The sequence below is a fragment of the Amphiura filiformis genome, chromosome 9, assembly GCF_039555335.1.
Source record: "Amphiura filiformis chromosome 9, Afil_fr2py, whole genome shotgun sequence".
NCBI classification, from domain to species: Eukaryota; Metazoa; Echinodermata; class Ophiuroidea; order Amphilepidida; family Amphiuridae; genus Amphiura; species Amphiura filiformis.
The window spans coordinates 49,768,106-49,775,878 of record NC_092636.1 but is presented as its reverse complement, the minus strand read 5'-3'; positions in this window follow the sequence as shown (position 1 = coordinate 49,775,878).

Here is a 7,773-nt window from a genome sequence, read left to right as displayed (position 1 = left end):
TGGTTGGCGTTCCCGTATCGCGTTAAACGTAAATAATTTCGCATCTCTTTACTATTTGGCACACTTGCGTGAAATTCCAATGTTGGCTAAAACGGCGATGTCGACCCTCAAGGTCAAAAATTAGACTGGGAGAGCAACCGCTGGCGGCGCATCGTATTATGAATCGCCTGATTTGTCTAGAAATATATCCCATATGAATTCTGCCTTCCACATGGATGTATACACCTGGTAGTCGGGAAATTTGACAAAAATTGGAGTCAAAATCGCCAAAATTTATCACCACCTACTTAAATTAAATACCATAATTTGGTCTCATCACTTACAGGTAATGCAGCATACTGCTCACCTGAAATGCTAAGAGAATGTCTTTTCGATGCAGAAGGTTTGTTTAATCGGCAGTTTGTATTTATAAATATGAAGTGTTCGACCTGTAGCTGATACTCGTTTTGCCTAATTTAACATGTCATTCACATGTTTTAAAACGATTTACAAAATGGTATATAGGAAGATATATTTTTCCTAACTTACTTTTTAAAGTACTAAAATGTGTGCGGTTATGACCTGTATACGGATGGGTCGAAGGTCAACTTTTAAGTTGAAAAAGTGATCCAAATTAACATAGTACTTAATTTTAAACTTAACTGTTAAACTATTCACAGAGGAATTTGAAGCGCACATCAAGCAGAGTCAAGACATCTGTAAATGCTCGGTTCCATGTGTTATGAACTTTTATGAACAGAAAATCTCCATTGCATACCTACCAGGTGGCCATCGCGTAGAAGCTCTAATGAAAGAATTTAATTCATCAAAAGAGGATATCAGGTAAAAAATCGTAAATTTAAAAAACAGCGTGTAGCTTATTTTATTTTGCATCTTATATGTCAATTTTACTTGAATCGGTTGACCAGTTGCGAAGAAATGAGCGATTACATAAAACACATGCACAAATTCACTTCATTCCAAGTTTGCAAGAAAGTTCACTCCACACAATGCACTAGTGGTTAACATGCTTTATATTTTGTTTGGTGAAATCCTTCTTGTTCTTCTTTAACAATCTGTTTCTTACAAACTTCACAATATTAAAATGAAACCTTGCATGATACTCAGTACTTGTAAATATCTTTCTTCGTTTAGAAAATGTTAACATATTGGACAACATAAAGAATGAATTCGAGCTGGTTAAAAGTTTCGGTTTTCTTTCTTATTTTTGGAATATTTCCAAGAAATGGTAATACAAACTTCTTAAATCTTGTAGGGATGGAAGGAAATATCCAGACGAGTAACCCTGTTAAATAAGGATTTGGACATTATGTTGTTCCGCCTTGCACTCATTCCGGGATTGCGTTGAAGGGCTTGTCTGATATCAAAACCATTGTTGAAGACGGGATGAGTTGTTGGGCTTGTTGTTAGTTTTTGAGATGTAATGTCTTCATTTATCAGCTTTATCCTTATTCATTGACTGAATTCAGGTCATCCACCTTCAAAGGTGAAAGCATGAATAACAAAACATTATCGATTATAAAATTGACACGAGGACTAGATTTAATGAGATATACAGAACTTAGGAAGAGGGGAGCGAATATGAAAAAGGGCCTGTTGATCAAACTTGGAATGAACTGCATTGGCGCATGCATTATGTAATCGCTCATTTCTTCGCAATTGGTCAACCGATTCAAATACAATTAACATGTAAGATGCAAAATAAGATGGGCTACACGCTGCTTTTTACATTTTTTGATTTGGTTGCTTACTTTTCAACCGGTAAATTTTTCTGGGACACCCTGTATAATATGCTCTACTACACAATTGGAATAAATTATAATTCTTTGCAACTGGACTTGCTGTGTCAACAAAGTCCCAACACATATAAACTATTCTATATCAGTCGACGATGTTATGAGTTTCGTCTATTGCAAGTTGAACAAAGTTTAGTTACCTATTCAAAGAAAGAAGAGGAATTTACAGTCCTGTAAAAAATGCAATAAATTAAGTGGGTATTTTTGGACAAAAAACTGATCAATTCGACACAGACACAGTGGCTAAAAACAACGCTAAAATTTCACCTTTTGTTGAATTGTACCCTCCAAATTTCAAGTTCACAGAAAATCGTATGACGCTGTGATATTGCAAACGAAGGAAGAAGCCTATTTTTATTATCGCTATGGAAAGTCTGGCCCATTACAATTCGATCTTAATCCGCCACACAACAAGCGAGATGCATGTGAATACGTTTGTACACAAATCGGGCATAGTGGTGAAAACACGTACAAATCACTTTCTCTTTAATTATACTCCTCCAGATTTCAGATTTAGGTTGAGACATGTTTTCAAGAAATTCACAGAAAATTGCATGACGTCACTGAGTGATAAAGAAGCACTTTTTACCATCGATGACGGAATATCTAGACCCAATTCGAACGCACGAAGTAAATTTCTTGGGGTTGTGCTGCACTTGTTCACTGAGTCAGGTTACTTCCCGGGGTTAAATAAACAAAAAAGTGTAAAATATTGAAAATGTTTGATTTTCTTGATTTTCATTAAAATTTGACCACCGTTACTTTGGGGTAAACCTTATAGGATAGTTCACCTGTATGAAACCAAATCTAATCTTTGAAAAAAATGGAGAAATTCGTTGAAATTTAAGCCAGAGATTACACCTCCGCAAAAAAAAACCGACCTTTATGATGTTTACATCATGTATTAAACGGTCATTCTAGGCGCTTGCCATTCAAAATAAAAACCACCTTCACAATAGGAAATGTCCCTAGCAACCGGCAGACTGTAATGGAGAATAAATTAGCTGATCATTGTTACGCAACACGATTTGAACATTTGACAAATAATCAGAGATATAGATGCTTGAAAAAAATTCCAAACATTTTTGAGGAGTTTATATCAATCGACGATGATATGAGTCTTGTCTATTGCGAGATGAACAAAGTAAAGTTAGCTATTCAAAGGAAGAAGTGGAATTTACAGTCCTGTAAACAATATGTATCTATTGATTTGTAGAGAAAACTATCTTGATTTGAACATCTACTTCGAGTCTCTCCATTATCCAATTGTGGAAGAAATTCCGGCATATTCAACGGGAACGATGTTAAGTAAGTCAAAAGACATGGTAATCAAAGAAACATTAAGCAACTCACATGTTGGTTTAGATGGGTTGTTAGAATAATACGCTGTTCGGTCCTTACATGAATGGGTGACAAAAAATGACAACATAGTGGCAAGTTGGCAATTTTACTTTCCATTAAAAAAAACCTAATTCCACAAGGAACAACTTTACTTTTGAACAAAGTTTCAGAAACAGGTATTACAAAATGTCAATTTAATCAAGAATACAGTATAATGTACAATAAGTTCCTTGCTGATTACTGAAAGGTACTACTTTCCCCCTTCTGATATATGTTGTGAATGAAGTTATTATTATTGTTATTAAAGCATTAGCTTTGAAATTAATATAAATCACGAAATAGGAGCACTTGTAGGGAACCAATGTCATTGATCTGACAGTTCCTGTAATTTCCTTGATTTGTGTAAGTATTTTGTTTACCTATTGTTTTTGCTGTTAATGTTTCTTTATATTTATGATTCGTCATACAGGTGATATAGGTGGTTCGATGGGCCTCTTAGCTGGAATGAGTCTAGTTACTGTGGTGGAATTCATCGACTTCATAATAAGTACTTGCTACAAGAAATATACGTCTCATTCGGATACACGTGTATAAAATGTTGTCCAAATGTTATTGTAATATGTTTGGCAAGCATTTGGCAAAATATTTTGTCAACTCTTTAATTTGTTTTGCATCTAGTTTTCAAAAATGTTTTTGGAACGTTTGAAATGTTTTATACCCTTTATATAACCCGACAATAAAACGTTTTATGTAAAACGTTTGTGTTAGCTGGGTATTTACCATGATCTATTTGATGATGTTACCTAATGAAAAGATTCTTAATTTGAATTATTTTTGCAAAACGATCAATTGAGATCAAGTTGGTTCAAATCGGATCAGGCTTTAGGTTTTGGCCCCCGTGGGGCAAAAAATGCGACATTTGATCGTTCTACTTTTAACTCGAGAACCATACGTTGCAAGTAGACTAAACTATACTCTTCTGAATCGTTTTTTAACCAGAGGAATACTTTGGTTTGCTCCGCGAATAGTGTAATGTACTTCACATATCAGATAGGTACAGTTTATACTAGTTTATCATTATTCGACGCTTTCGACCATCAGTCTCTAATCGCGCTCAGCGAATAGTGTAAAAAGATGGTGTAAATCACGATCGTTTATTATTAGCTGTAAACGACTTGGTAATGTATAATCCGGCATAATTATGTAAGAATTATGTAAGTATTTCTGGGACACGCATGGTCCGATTCAAAGATATCGTAATATTTCACTAGGTCGTGCAGAATGATCATGTTGGTATTCACCGTCAATTTTAAGTGGTAAAATTAAGATGACATGTGAAGACCTGAGTTGCAGAAGTGCGTAAGTCCACTTTTGGCATTTTAAGATAATTTATAAGCATTTAAAGTTGTCAAAAATAGCAAAGGAATGAAGCAAGGTATGAAAATAACTGGTATTCACATTGGGAATGTCTTTGGGGAGTTCTTCGTGATTATTGTTTTCTAAATTGATAAAATCAATAGTATTGAGTTTGGACTTTGGATCAATGATGATGACCCTAAAAGTATTTAAAAATTATGAATATTGTTTAAAAAGGTTTGCATTACATACTGACCTCTATCAACATAAAAACTCCTAATAACTCATGAAACCACACTATGGTTTGGTAAAAGTAAACAAGTTTCTGTGCTGCAGGATTTGTTCACAGATTATTTCTTATTTCCTTGTAAATTAATTGTATATCCTAAAAACAGTTTATTTTGTTATTTAAAATATATCATAAAAACAAATTGTATATCAATAGTCGCTTATGTTTACAGAATAAAAACAAATTCACTGAATCATTTTTACAGCTGGGATCAGTGACAATACCAAATTTGACCCCCTTAAAAGCATTTAAAATTTTTGTATTTGGTTTAAAAAGGTTTGTATTATAGCAACATTGAAACGACTAATAACGCAATTCGCCAACATGCTAGACATTTGTGCAGCTCATGTCGTCATGTACTTTCAAGGACAGTACTCACGATACATTTGATCGAATATTGATTGATTCACTATCAAAGTATCAATGATGTATTTTCAATATAAATTTAGCTGTTCCAGGGTCCCTAATAGCGTTTATTATTCATTTTCTATCATCGATGCCATATAGCAAGTAACATTACAGAGACAAGTAATAAATGTGTTTGAAGGCAAAGAGGGCAAAAGAGGATTGGCAAATGTACTTGTGTCCATAAATGGCACAATTTTTTTCTTGGTGAAGATTTTACAAATATTAACTGCTATTTTTATGTTTGTTATGGCTTCTTAGGTTCTTATGGCGAATATTTCATCGCTATAGCTTTGTATTGTCAAAAACAACTTTTTAAGAATTAAGGACAAGCATGATTAAAGGTTTCTGTAAACATGGAAAAAGATTCCCTAATGATTTGACACCAGATTCGTCATTCGAAATGAGTCAACAGCAGCAAAAACATCGGAAGAAAACTTAGAAAACGAGAAGGCAGCAGATATTATACATACATTTGGATGTGAATCCACTTTGCACGGACTTAAAAATGTAACAGACCCGAAACATAACATAATCAGAAGGTAAGTGATGATCAAAGATATTGATTTTAATTGACCTTTTCGGTAAATCCCATAAGCCTTTGCGAGTACACCTAAGAACTCGTCATTCTGCGTCACGCCGCTCTGCGACGATGCGCACATCGTTTATCAAACATTGTTACTGCGCATTGCAAGTCGACGTGACGTAAAATGACGAGTTCTCAGGTGTACTAGCAAAGGGTTATGGGATTTACCGAAAAGGTCAATTGAGAAATCATCTAACATATCCGTATCTGTATGCAGATACGCACATATCTTACCATATACGTCTAGCTCTCTTCTTTTGTTCCAGTATCCATTGTATTTCTTTTGTTTAAAGTCTGATCAACTGTCGATTGTAATGAAGACCAGGTCAAGATAATCTTGGTCAGGTCAAGATAATAAACTTTTAACAAGAGAAATACATGCTCGTATTTAGAAACACTACATGGCCACTGACATCACCTGACAATGATCACGGTGTGAATACACCAGGAATAATGGACAATGGGATGGACATCTGAAATGACGTAACCAAACCGGAAGATGTAGCCTAGGTCTAGACAATAGGCGGCCATTAGAGGCCATTTTGTTTCCTACATGATGTTATTCACGTGTCATTATACTTCAGTACACAATTATATAAGTTAACACGTTTACAATTTTAAATTATATTTTGAGCATACAATAATATTCTGTAGTAAATCGATCAAATGACGGTGATTGTTCAGGTATTACATTATGCTTGATAGAATTATACCGTCTGACCAGCTAATATTCTCCTCCGCCGTCAGTGTGATTTCAATCACTCTACATCATGTACATACCGTGTTGCGAAGATGGAGGAGACTAAAACTGTATTGACGAACACGCATGCGTTAAAAATGATGTAGCCTAGGTCGAACAATAGCGTGACGTAGTTCCCGACATTGCCCCTATGAACTCTCACCCTCCTGGAATACACTCCAGCGAGATTAACTATGCAACGACCAAACCACTTCAAATACAGATTTTGATTGAGATCAAGTTGATTTGATAATACTGGCGTATGTGGCGTTAGTGTTTTTAATTCAAGAAATTAAAGTTTGGCATTAAGTTTGTTTTTTTAATACATATTTTAGTTCAAGCAATTTAATTTTTCTCGCCGTATATGTAAGATAAATGGTTCAAAACAGACCATTACCAGAAATAATGGGCGTGTTATTCATGGCTGGCTCAATATTAGTTGGTTTGGGGTTTCGGCCCTTATCGGGGTCTAGTCATAAAAACTGTTCATCTACATTATACCATGATAAAAATAAGGGATTAAAATCTGGAAAGCACTTCTATAAAAAAAATCACATGTATAGTTCATTCGCACCTGTTTAGATTAGTGATTGCACACACACAGGTGATGAGTTCAGTCTGCTTATATTGCCGGGCGGGGAATTCAGACAGCCACGAGGTTCGTGTAGACAGTAGACACGTGGCTATAGTAACTAATCCTGTTGCATCATTAGGTATTGTTAGACGGCAGCCTACTTTTGAAAATACTTACTTTCGACACAGCAATTCACTCTACTTGTCATTACATTCCTTGACATAACTATCGCGATATTTACATCGCACGTTATACTCTTTTCTTAAGCATTCACCTGTATAGGATGGACCTTGTGCACAGAAAATAGGGAAAAAATTTAGCATAACAAAGGAACAAGCTCCGAGATCCAGCGTGAAAGTCATGGAGCGTGAAATTGTCTTATTTACATAATATAACAAAACCTAACATTTTTAGACCTAACACCCTTAATATCAATTTAGTTGAGGGCGGAATTCTTACAGTGTGTGTCCACTCGGGACTAACTTGTAAGCAGAGAAGATGAGAAAAGAGGAGATCGCTCGAACGTATAATCCGATTACCCACAGTTAACCTCCATTCACTTTTCTTTGTTTGGTGTACTTAAAACACCACTTGAAACTTCCTTTGTGGTAATATGTTCATCCGCCACACGCGCGACTGACTTGGTAGTTCTCTTTAGTGGAGAAAATATTCCACACACGGAAGTAC